General features: G+C 41.3%; 1 protein-coding gene and 1 pseudogene across 2 annotated transcripts in view; both read right to left on the bottom strand.

Moving 5' to 3' along the window:
* Window positions 1-12,728, bottom strand: part of FAM20B (FAM20B glycosaminoglycan xylosylkinase) — a 49,285-nt gene that overhangs the window by 8,114 nt on the left and 28,443 nt on the right. The gene's annotated exons all lie outside the window — the stretch shown is intronic.
* Window positions 8,087-8,231, bottom strand: LOC114006089 (uncharacterized; annotated as a pseudogene).

The raw sequence follows: 12,728 nt of genomic DNA, 5'->3' as shown, positions 1-12,728 counted from the left end.
CTCAAAAAAAAAAAAAAAAACAAAACTTCAAAAAAAAAAAAAAAAAAAAAAAAAAGCACATGGTGTGAAAAAAATTCAAAAGGTGGACTGGTGGACTGGCTCTGTGGTCTACTGGTTAAGGAAGATGGATCTCACATTGTTGACTGTAGTTCCAGTCCTGGCCACAGCAGGTCCGTGTGTGCACATGCCCCAATCCTGATGGGACGGCCCCACTGATGTGTGTTTTCTCCTCTCTCTGGCAAGTGCATATGCCCTCTGACAAATTAAATAAATAAACCCAAAAGATGCAAACGGAGAATATTTTAGTTATATATATATAAAGTCTCCTTTCCCTGTTCCCTTCTAACCAATCTTTCTTCCAGGTACCACCACAAACATCTTTCTGAACTCACTTTAGTTAAAGGAAGTAATTGCCTTCTTCTTCATTAGGGCTGAAATTGTGGCCAGAGAACCCAGGGAAAGGAGAGGGTGAGGTGTTGGGTCAAGCGGTAGCAGAAGTTGGTGACATGCCAGAGTGATGTGGTGGTAGGGAGTTAAGCAAATAAGTAAACAGAATGATGATGGTGAAAACGCAGTGTCTTATGGATGGAGAAGAGACTTAAACACACGAGAGGTCAGAACAAATCCTGTGCTATTGCATTAGGACTAGAGATAGTGGCTTGAACTGACGGTTTTAATATTCAGATACAGAAAATGATGTGTGTAGGGACCAGCAGGTGGCACAGTGGTTAAGGCTCTGGACACTCCCATGTGGCAGACCATGGTTTGAGTCCCGGACCTGGTGGCTTGCTTTCTCACTTTCCCTCTCTGTGTGTCTCTCTGGTCAAATTTAAAAAAAAGAAAAGAAAAGAAAAGAATGAATAAATAAAATTAAATAATTATTTAAAAAATAAGAAAATGATGTGTGTAGATAGGTGTGCAAATGGACATATGCATGTGCATGTGAACACACATAGTTCCTACCTCTGTCCTTCACAAGAACTTAGAACAGTGACACCTTGGTTGTAATGTTAGTTTCTAGATACCATTTTAATACTACATTAAAAGGACCCGGGGCTCACTGAAGAAACCGCTGACTCTCGGGCTGGGGCAGGAAAGAGCAAGGTGAGCCTGCACCATACTGTTCTGCCAGATGTAAGGAAGTGTTCAGAGAATGAGATCATTCCAAAATGACCCCAGAACTAGCTTGCAAGGTTCTTATTGGCCAAATCTCAAAACAGTTTGAGCATCAAAATAAATAATAATAGGGGATCCAGCAGTTAGCGTAATGGCTATGTCGCTGGACTCCCACGTAGTCGACCGCGGTTCGCGTCTCGGAACCGGGGGCTTAAATCTCACGCTGGGCGCGTGTGCGTGTGTGCCCAAGATCCCGAGAGGAGAATGGAGAAGAAGGGATTGTGGCGTGACCATACCCCCTGGGGGGTGATTTCTCGCTTTCTGTCTCTATGTCTCTGTCTGTCTGGCGAGCGCACGCGCCCTATAGCTAAAACCTCTCCAAAAAATAAAAAATAATAATAGTAATAAACTGGAACTGAGTAAATTAAGCCTGTGAATTTGTAATATTAAAAATAAATGTGTGTGGGGGTCACAGAGAGTTCGACCCTTCAACAGACTGAAATAAATCCAGAAACAATGCTAGAATTACAAAACCACCACTTGCCAACTATCATAATAACTAACTGGGTCAAGCACTATCAAAGTTCACTTATAAATTTATTTTAGAATACACACACACACACACACACACACACACACACTGCCCTACCTTTGACAAGGTATGGCCATGCCACAAATCCTTCCCCAAGCCTCCCAGCTGGCCAGGATCACAGGCTTTTAAGGGCACACCTAGTGTGTTTAGGTTCCCGGGTCCAAACCCAGGCCTCCCCAGGCGGCTCTAGTATTCACAGCGGCCTGTACCGCCAGCACCACCACAGCTACGCCTGGTGAGTGACAGTTGATCAGGAATGAATATTTACACAGTTCTAGGTATTTCCTGGCAAAATACTTAGTACGTACTTAAGGGTAAATGCAAAATCTTTCTTTACTTTATGGTATTATGATAGGCAAATGTATTTTGTTTTTTCCATCCGCGGTTCCTAGCTCATAAGAATTTGGCCTTTTGTCCTTAGTTCCTCAAGCATCTTCCTAACAGCTTTGGAGAGTTAATGTGAAAGATTGGCTTTCTGCCCTCCTTTCACCCATCCCAAGGCAAGTCATAGAAACTAATCCTTCCCCATCTTTAAGACCCCCAATTCCAGACAGCCATGCCTCATATCCAGGAGGAAAGAAAGAAGCCAAGACTTTGAATAAACAGGCCTTGCTGGTTTTCCCCACCCAGTCCATTAGCATTTCAGGCCTATGCAATGAAATACCCAAGGAAGACTCAAAACAGCAGGGCTTCCAGGCAGCTGAGCACATAGAGGTTCTGGGAGGGTGGCATGCTCAGCATGGAAGCCCTACACTTATTTTTAATTACTTATTTATTTTAGTGACTTTGCCATAGCACACGTGTACTTGCTTGGGAGAGACAGAGGGAAGGTGAGAAATCGACCCCCAGGGGATGGCCACGCTATAATCCCTTCTCCTCCATTTTCCTCTTGGGATTTACACAACATGCCCAGAGTGATTTTCAAGCTGCCAGGTCCAGGACTCAAACAGTGGTGTAAGCCATGCGGGAATCTAGCGCCGTAATCACTCCACCTGCCGGACCTGACACTCTATACTTTTCCACACGTCTTGTCCTATGCATCTCTTCATCTGCATCCTTTGTCAGATCTTTTATAATAAATGGTAACCATGTCTCCCTGACTTTTCTGATCTGCTCCAGTAGATTCACAAAATGTAAGGTGGGGAGCAGGTTGGGAACCCCAAATTCAGAAGTTCTGAAGCCCAGACTTGTAATGAATACCTGAGAGAGTGGCGGTAGAGAGGGGCAATCTTGAGGACTGAGCCCTCAACAAGAGGGATGTGATGTGATCTTTAGGGAGAAAGCATGAGAACCGAATGGGATTAGAGGACACTCAGCTGGTGCTGGCTGCAGAATCGCGTGCCGGTGAGGGGAACCCTCCATGCATTTTGGGATCACAGAACTGATACGCTGAGAGAGAAAAGTGAGAAATATACTTTCTTATAAAGAAAGATACTCATCATCTTTTAAAAAATTAATTTATGTTTTATAATTGCTAGACGGCACACGTGCTTGCCAGAGAAAGAGAAAGAACCACCAGATGGTTCCTAAGTGCAAAGAAATGAGGATCTGGGGGACTTGTTACTAGGACTTGTATATAGTCCATGTTTACTCTGAGGACTATTTCTGAAACTTTTATGTCAATCTAAAATTATTTCAAATATTACAGTTTAAAAAAAATGAAAAGGCAAGTAATGTTTCCTCTTTCTCCCTATAAATAGCCATTAAATGAGCTTATTTCTTATACCTAAAAAAACTTACATAATTCTCAAATGACTGCTTATGTTTTTATTTATGTGTGTCTTTGAGGAGACAAATAATATACTAATTAATTAGTATTTCCAGCCTCTGGCATGGTATACACTAAGTAGACACAACTGTACACCCATCCTCAAAGTTGATATATCACTCTCTCTTACCACAAAAAACTTTTCCAGATAAAGGATTTTTTTGTTTTTTAGAGAGATTTTCGCTATAGGGCATGCGCACTCGCCATACAGACAGAGAGAGACATAGAGACAGAAAGCAAGAAATCACCCCCCAGGGGGGATGGTCACGCCGCAATCTCTTCTCCTCCATTCTCCTCTCGGGATCTTGGGCACGCACGCACACGCGCTTGGCGTGAGTTTTAAGCCACTGGGTCCGGGACGTGAACCGCGGTCGACTACGTGGGAGTCCAGCGACATAGCCATTACACTAACTGCTGGTTCCTGTCCAGATAAAGGTTTTAAATTGAAAGATATTTGAAACTTTTATGATTATAAAAATTTAAAATTTAACTTGATCCTATCAGAAATATCAGTAGTTTTTTTTTTTTTTAGGAGATTTTTTTGCTTTAGAACGTGTGTGCTCACCAAAGAGACAGAGAGAGACAGAGAGACAGAAAGTGAGAAATCACCCCCAAGAAGGGATGGCCACTCTGTAATCCCTTCTCCTCCATTCTCCTCTCGGGATCTTGGGCACACGCGCCCAGCATGAGTTTTAAGCTGCGGGTCTATGACTCGAACTGCAGTTGACTACATGGGAGTCCAGCGACATAACCATTACACCATCTGCTTGTCCCATCAGATCTTCTGCAGCATAATTAAACACAACAATTTTAAAGGTCCTAAGAAAAAACAAACAAGAACTGCTAGAAAGCTCTTAAAAGCAGAGAGGAAACTATTTTGACCAGGTATCAAAACATATGATATGGCCTGAACAAATTAAAACATTATACGCTATGGGACCAGCAGGTGGCATGGTGGTTAAGGCACTGCAGTTTCATATGGGCAATCGTGGTTTGAGTTCTGGACCTGGCAGCTTGCTTTCTCTCTTTCTTTCTCTCTCTCTCTCTCATATGCCCTATAGCAAATTAAAAATAAATAAATAAATAAATAAAAACAGGGTCTAGCAAGTGGTGTAGTGATTAAGGCACTGGGCTCCCACGTAGCCATCTGCAGCTCGAGTCCCAGACCTGGCAGCTTAAAACTCATGCCAGGCACATGTATGTGTGTGCCCAAAATCCCAGCAGGAGAATGGAAAAGAAGGGTTTGCAGCATGGCCATTCCCGGGGGGTGAAAGGGTGGGGTTTACATTCTCTCTCTCTGCCTCTCCAAAAAGCAAAATCTCTATAGCAAAAATCTCTTTAAAAAATAATGATATAACAATAATAAATTTTTAGAAAATTATATGCTAACTCATGAACACACATTACATCCAATGAAGCAGAATACAAAGTCTAGAAGCTGAAAAACACACAAATAAAAATTTATTACAGCGGAAGAAACATAGGCTCTTCAATAAATGCTACTGAGACAAGTGATAACCCTATGGAAAAAAAATAAGTTGGAGTCATACTTTGCCCCATATACCAAGATAAATTCCAACTACAGCACTGCATTTTGTAACAATGGGGTACACTCCGAGAAATGCATGTTGGACAGTTTTATCTCTGTGCAAACATCAAAGACAAAACAGAACACTGCTTGGTGGAAGGAAACCTGTCGTCTAAGGGAGAAAATCTAAACTTCTGTGTTTGGTAAATACGAATCTTCATAACTGGAAGGGAGTATGAGGTTAATGTTTCAGAGTTTGGGCCTGAGGACAGGTTTCCGGGGTTAAATCATAACCCCTTTAGTCATGAGACTGGCAGCCTCTGGGCATGAGATTTTCTGTTTCAACGCATCCTCCGTAAAGAGACGGTAATGGGTCCTCCACCACAGGGCAATGAAGAGTAAGGGCATCCTGGTGAAGCCAGGCACGGTGACTGGCACACTGTCAGAGACCAAGCAATGCCAACTGTCTATATTAAGAATACGGTTCCATCTACCTTTTTAGACTTCACTATTCCATCTAGTGCTGTGAGCCTGAGGTTCTGAACCTCTATTTTTGGACATGCCAATTTTTTTTTTCTTTTTTTGGAGAGGTTTTTGCTATAGGGCACATGCGCTTGCCAAACAGAGACAGAGAGACAGAAAGCGAGAAATCACCCCCCGGGGGGATGGCCACACTGCAATCCCTTCTCCTTCATTCTCCTCTTGGGATCTTGGGCACGCACGCATGCGTGTCCGGTGTGAGTTTAAGCCACGGGGTCCAGGACTCGAACCGCAGTTGACTATGTGGGAGTCCAGTGACATAGCCATTATGCTAACTGCTGGTCCCCATGCCAAATTACAAAAATATATATTTTACTTAACTTTATTTATTTTTCATTTATTTTAATTTGATCAGAGGACAGAGTGAGTGAGTGACTGAGAGAGAGAGAGAGAGAGAGAGAGAGAGAGAGAGAGAGAAAGCAAGCTTCTAGGTTCAAGACTTGAACTGCGGATAGCCATGTGGGAGTCCAGCGTACTTAACCACAATGCTACCTGCCAGCCCCAGACTTGCTAAATTTTTAAAACTGGTTTTTCAATCACCTTAGTCTCCATGTTCTCCTTGGGCAAACTATCAACCGTGATAAAATCTATGCCTCTGGCCCAGACTTCTCTCCTAAGTTCCTAAGTAACTAGTCCACGTTTACTTTTCTATATTCCTGTCAAGGAAATAAAACATTCAAAATTAAATTCATCATCTTCCTTTGCTCTCTACCTCCCTATATCTGTTTCTTTTTTGTTTTAATCGCCAGAAGGCACATGTGCTCACCACAAAGAGGCAGAGACAGAGACGGAGAAAGAAAACACTCCCCAGTGGGGCATGGTTATGCCACAATACCTTCTGTTTCTCCACCCTGTCAGGATGTGGGGCATGTGCACACACCTGGGTGTTTTTTAAGCCTTCAGGGTCAGGATTCAAAACAAGTAAGACGTGGGATCCAGCTCCCTTAACCATTAGGCTTTGGGAGAGTCTGTCTGTCCCATTCTCTACATTTCCAAGGTAGCTGGAAACGTAGTTTCATTCTCCACTTCATGATCTAACCCAGAAACTTGGAAGCCATTCTTTTCTCCTGTCTCTCCATTGTTGCTCCTGGTCCAAATGTTCACTAATTCTTTCCATTCCCATTTCTTTTCTTTTTTGATTTTAAAATTTTTATTAAAATACAACATATTTACAGAAAAGTATATATACTTATATACATAGATCAGTGAATTCTCACAAAGTATACAAATCTATGAATCCAGAACCTAGAACAAGAAACAGAATATATCAGCACCCCACATCCCCCTTCCAAGTAACTACCTATACCAAATTCAATGTTAAATATTATACTGATCTCTCAGATCAGTTCTGTGTTGTTTTTTGGTGTTTTATTTTGACAGATTTTTGTAACAGGGTGTGTTTGCTCACCAGAGACAGAAAATGAGAAATCACCCCCCAGTGTGGATGGCCACATTGCATTCCCTTCTCCATTCTCCTCTTGTAATTTTGGACACGCATGCACATGCGCCCAGCATGAGTTTCAAACCACCAGGTCTGGGACTCAGTGGTCGACCATGTGGGAGTCCAGTGCCTTAACTACTACTCCATCTGCTGGCCTCTCTGCCTGATTTTTTTTTTTTAAAGAATTAGTTATTTAATTTTATTTATTAATTCATTTATTTTAATTTGATGAGAGAGAGAGAGAGAGAGCGAGAGAGAGAGAGAGAGAGAGCGCGCACGCAAGCCACCAGGTCCAGGACTTGAACCGTGGTTAGTCACATGGGAGTGTCCAGCCCCTTAACCACCATGCCACCTGCTGGTCCCCTCTGCCTGGTTTTTTACTAAATAAATATAATATTGTAGTATATATAGTTTTATGTCTATATGTGTTTAACATTTTGCTCATGAGATCCATACCTATTTTGGGATGTAATAAATGGTTCTTTTTCTATGTAGCATCCCATTCTGCGAATATGCCACAAATCATATATCCATGCTACTTTTCATAAGAATGTGAGTGATTTACAGTTTAGGAAAATAATAGGGTATCTGCTTACATTCATAAATTTTGGAGAGGATTTTTTTTTTTCCGCTATAGGGCACGTGCGCTCGCCAGACAGAGAGAGAGATAGAGACAGAAAGCGAGAAATCACCCCCCAGGGGGGGTGGTCACACCACAATCCCTTCCACTCCATTCATCTCTCGGGATCTTGGGCATGCATGCACACGCGCCTGGCATGAGTTTTAAGCCACTGGGTCCGGGGCGCGAACTGCGGTCAACTACGTGGGAGTCCAGCGACATAGCCATTACGCCAACTGCTGGTTCCCTACATTAATAAATTTTCATTTAAAAACTTTCAAATAAAACTTTACCTACAGTCTACCCATTCCCATTCTTGAATATTTCTAATATCCTTCTGTCTCTGTCCCTGCTTTAGTTCTGTCTCTTACTGTATAGGAATTTACTACAATAGCCACCAAGAGCTCTTATCTCCTGACTGTCCCCTTCCCAGTGAATCATCTCCAATGTTGCCACAGTTAGTTTTCTTTTTCTTTCGTTTCCCAAGCGTGAACACAGTCCCCCACTACCGCAAATTACGCAGCCGCGTTTTGGGAAAATAGCAGGGGTCAGTACATCCGGAGTGCAATGCTCTGTCCTGTGAAAACCAACTTCATAATCATGGTCTCTCCCCTGCCAGGTTAGTATGCTGGTTAGTTTTCTAAATTCAAAACTGATTTCTGCGTGGTGCACAGGCTCTTTGGTGACACTGTGCTAACCATCCACCTATCCTCACTTGTCATTCCCACCCTTACTTCAGGTAAATGCCACAGCCTCCTGAACTTGTCACACTCTTCTCTTACTTGTCACTCTTGTCCATGCTCTGTCCTCCACCGAGAACAGGATGAGGACATACTTGGTATCTTTATTTTCACTAATCTCTATGTGAATTTTGACATTTTCCATCAATTAAGATGGTAGGGAACAAACCATAATGTTAGCATTACCTGTAATTTTGTCACTAAAAGAAACTGGATTTTTCATATTGCATTAGTGCTGTTATTACAGATAGCTCAAAATATTTGTACGAGGGGACTTGAAAAAGTTCACGGAAAAACAGAATTGAAGTGTGAGTTTATTTTGATAACAAAAAAAATTTAAATTCATGCCTTTTTTTATAACGTGCATTTTTAATGAACCTTCTGAAGACCCCTGAGTGATAGCTTATAAAGTTATGAAAGTTACTGAGTCTCTGCAAGATGTTGCTATTTCATATGTTAAATAACAAAGCACATGGTACTTCAAACTTGCCTTCTGTAATTTTTTTATAACAAAATTATACTCAATATTATTGGTTTAATTTATGTCTATGTATTTTACATAATTCAAAACACTATTTTGAAAAAGGATCGATAAACTTCTCCAGACTGCCAACGGGGTTTATAGCACATAAAAGGTTATGAGTCCAAACCTAGATTGTTCTTTCCCAACAGTATCTACCTGGGAAACTGCTATTATGTCTTTAAGACATGGCTAAAATAACACCTTCACCTGGACCTGCAGATGGCATAATGGTTACGTTGCTGAACTCCCACATAGTTGACTAGGGTTCGAGTCCTGGATCTGGCAGCTTAAAAGTTGCTATTGCGGCGAGCCCATCCCCTCTGGAGGGTGATTTCTCACTTTCTGTCTCTGTCTCTCTGGTAAGCGCACATGCTCTATAGATAAATCTCTCCAAAATAAGAAAAACAAAAACAAAAACAAAGCAAAAATGCCTTCACCAATTAACTATTGCTCTGGCCCTAACTTCCAGATTCCTTCTCCCTATCTCTCTCTCTTTTTTTTTTTTTTTTTTGAGAGGTTTTTGCTATAGGGCGTGTGCGCTCGCCAGACAGACAGAGAGACAGAAAGTAAGAAATCACTCCCCAGGGGGGATGGCCATGCCGCAATCCCTTCTCTATTCTCCTCTTGGGATCTTGGGCATGTATGCACACGCACCTGGCGTGAGTCTAAGCCACCGGGTCTGGGACTCGAACTGCGGTTGGCTATGTGGGAGTCCAGCAACATAGCCATTACGCCACTTGCTGGTTCCTCCCTATCTCTTCTATACAACACATCTGGCTCTCCCATTTTGAAGGCAGGAAGGTTATTCATTTCTGCATATTCACGAGCACCTAGTTCAGAGCTTGTCACAAAAAAATGAAATAAGTTTTGTCAAATAAATAAATGAATATAAAAGAATATAAGCAGATGAAAGATTTTAGAGTTTTAAAATCTGAATTTGAACCCTAACGATAAGTAGCTTTGTGACTTTGGCAAAGTCATTTAATCTTTCTAATTCTCCTTTCTCAGGTCTCCTCTACCATGTAACAGTAACAGTGTAAAAGGGTTTTGTCAAGTTTGCAAGAACTATATAGAATTTTTTTTCAATTTGCTATAGGATGTGTGCACTTGCTAGAGAATGAAAGAGAGACAGAAAGAGAGAGAAAGTGCATGAGAAAGCACCCCTTAAGAGAGAAATATTATGCCACAATCCCTTCTTTATTCTCCTTTGGGATTGTTGGGCATGCATACACATGCACCTGGCATTTTTCAAGCTGCCAGGTCTGGGACTTGAACTGCATAGTCAGCCATGTGAAATCCAGTTGCCCTAACCACCACACAACAAGGCTGGTCCAGGACCACAAAGAATTTAATCATTATTATACCAACTTATCTAATAATACATTTTAAACACCATAACAAGAGAATGAGAAGATAAGTTACACATTAGGAGAAAATATTTGCAAGAAGACACATCTGATAAAAGACTTATCCAAAATATGCAATCAACTATTAAAACTCAACAAGAAAATAAGTAACCTGAGTTAAAAATGAGCCAGAGATCTTAACAGATATGTCATGGAAGAGGACACAGAGATAGCAAAAAAGCCTATGAAAAGATGCTCTGCATCAAATGTCATCAGGAAAATGCAAATTAAAATGAGATTTCACTATATATCTATTAGAATAGCCAATATCCAGAACACTGACACCACCAAATGTTGGTAAGGATATGGAGCAAGAGGAACTCTCATTCATTGTTAGTGGAAATATAAGTGGTTACGACTATTTTGGAAAACATTTTGGCAGTTTCTTACAGAACTAAATACACTCTACTTTTTATCCTTAATGACACAGGGCAACTGCACATGCATGAGAGAAAGAGAGAGGGGAGGGGTAGGGGACAGAGAGTGCACACACCCACACAAGTAAAAGCACATCTCCCAATGGGACCTGGTTACACTGCAATCCTCTTTTCTGATTCTCCATACTGTCAAGATCCTGGGCATGTGTGCACACCCAACATGTTTTTTCAAGCAGAGGGGACCAGGACTTGAATCCTGATCAGCCATATGTGATGTGGCTTCCTCTGTGCAGCACCTAACCACTATATTATAGGGCCAGACCTTAAATAAACTCTTCTCATATACTCCAGCTATTGCACTCCTTGATGCTTACCCAAAGGAGCAAAAAACTTATGTCGAGACAAAAACCTGCACATGGATGTTTATAGTAACTTTATTCACAATTGTCAAAATTTGGAAGCAACCTAGATGTCCTTCAATAGGTGAACCAATACACAGTGCCACATAGACAATAAACTATTATATAATGATAAGAAGAAATTAACTATCAAGCCATGAGAAGACATGGAGGAACCTTATATGCATATTATTTAGTTAAAGAAACCAATATGAAAAGGGTATAAACTGTGATTCTAACTATTCCAATATATGACTTTCTGGAAAAGGCAAAATTACGGAAACAACAAGACTAGAGGTTGCCAGGGGAGTGAGTGGAGACAGGGATAAATAGGAGGTACACAGAATTTTCAGGACAGTGAAAATACTGTGTGATACTACAGTAATGTATACATACCATTGTATATTTGTCCAAGCCCATAATATGTACAAGAAGATTGATTCTTAATGTAAACTAGCGACTTTGAGTAATAACAATGTGTCAACAAAGGTTTATCTGTGGTAACAAATACACCACTCTAATATGGGATATTGATAATGTGGAAGATTGTGTACATGTAGGAGAAGCAAGCATTTGAGAAACTTCTTTACCTTTCAATTTTGCTGTGAGCCTAAATCTGTTCTAATATAACAGTCTTTTTTTTTTTTTTTTTTTTTTTTGCTATAAGGGTGCATGTGCTCACTGGAGAGGCAGAGGGAAACAGAGAGACAGAAAGCAAGAAATCACCCCTCAGTGGGGATGGCCACCCTGCAATCCCTTCTCTTCCACTCTCCCCTTGGGATTTTGGGCATGCACACGCATGCCCTTAAAAATGTAACAACAGGGACCAGTAGTTGGCGTAATGTCTATGTCGCTGGACTCCCACATAGTTGACTGCGGTTCGAGTCCCAGACACGGTGGCTTAAACTCACACCGGGCGCATGTGTGTGTCCAAAATCCCGAGAGGAGAATGGAGAAGGGATTGTAGCGTGGCCATCCCCCTTGGGGGGTGATTTCTCGCTTTCTGTCTCTGTGTTTCTGGTGAACGCACGCAGCCTGTAACAAAAACCTCTCCAAAAAAAGAAAAAAAAAAGTTACAACAAAAGCGTTAACATTTTTATGCTAAAGTCAGTTTATTATTAGAAACTCACCTCCAGTCTAACCATTCTACATGGCCTGTACTAGAGCAGATTCCACAGATGTCCCAATCGTGCTCATTCAGGTCTCTACACCTTTGCTATTAATTCCTACTATTCTGCCCAATGCCCTTTCCTCCTTGCTGTCTCGGAACCTGTACAGGTACTTCAGTACTCAGTCCAAGTGTTAATAACCTCCTCCACATCCTTTTTCTGGCCTCTCTCTTTCCACACTTGATACAATGTAGGAGAGCAAACCTCTGCGAGTCTCTGGAAAGCCAGGAGCGCAGCTTTTTCTTTTTGACCTCTACATTTCCTAGCACCCACCAGGAATTCACATTTTCTGAGCATAAAATCAAACAGCCAAAGGTGATATGAAAATATCTCAAACAAATCAGTGACACTGATTTGGCTTTTGGTTATCTGTAAAAAGAACATAGCTGAACTGAACCTAGTAAGTTTAAATTCTGAACAATGCATCTGTCACAAGTCCTTTAAATATTCAGCTTTACCTCATTTTAAATGTAAATCCATTCACTCTAGTAAAAAGCAAGGTGAAGTTCAT

The sequence above is a fragment of the Tupaia chinensis genome, unplaced genomic scaffold (genome assembly GCF_000334495.1).
Source record: "Tupaia chinensis unplaced genomic scaffold, TupChi_1.0 Scaffold000074_1, whole genome shotgun sequence".
Lineage (NCBI taxonomy): Eukaryota > Metazoa > Chordata > Mammalia > Scandentia > Tupaiidae > Tupaia > Tupaia belangeri.
The sequence above is the reverse complement of the archived record's forward strand: the minus strand, read 5'-3'. Positions and strand labels throughout refer to the sequence as shown.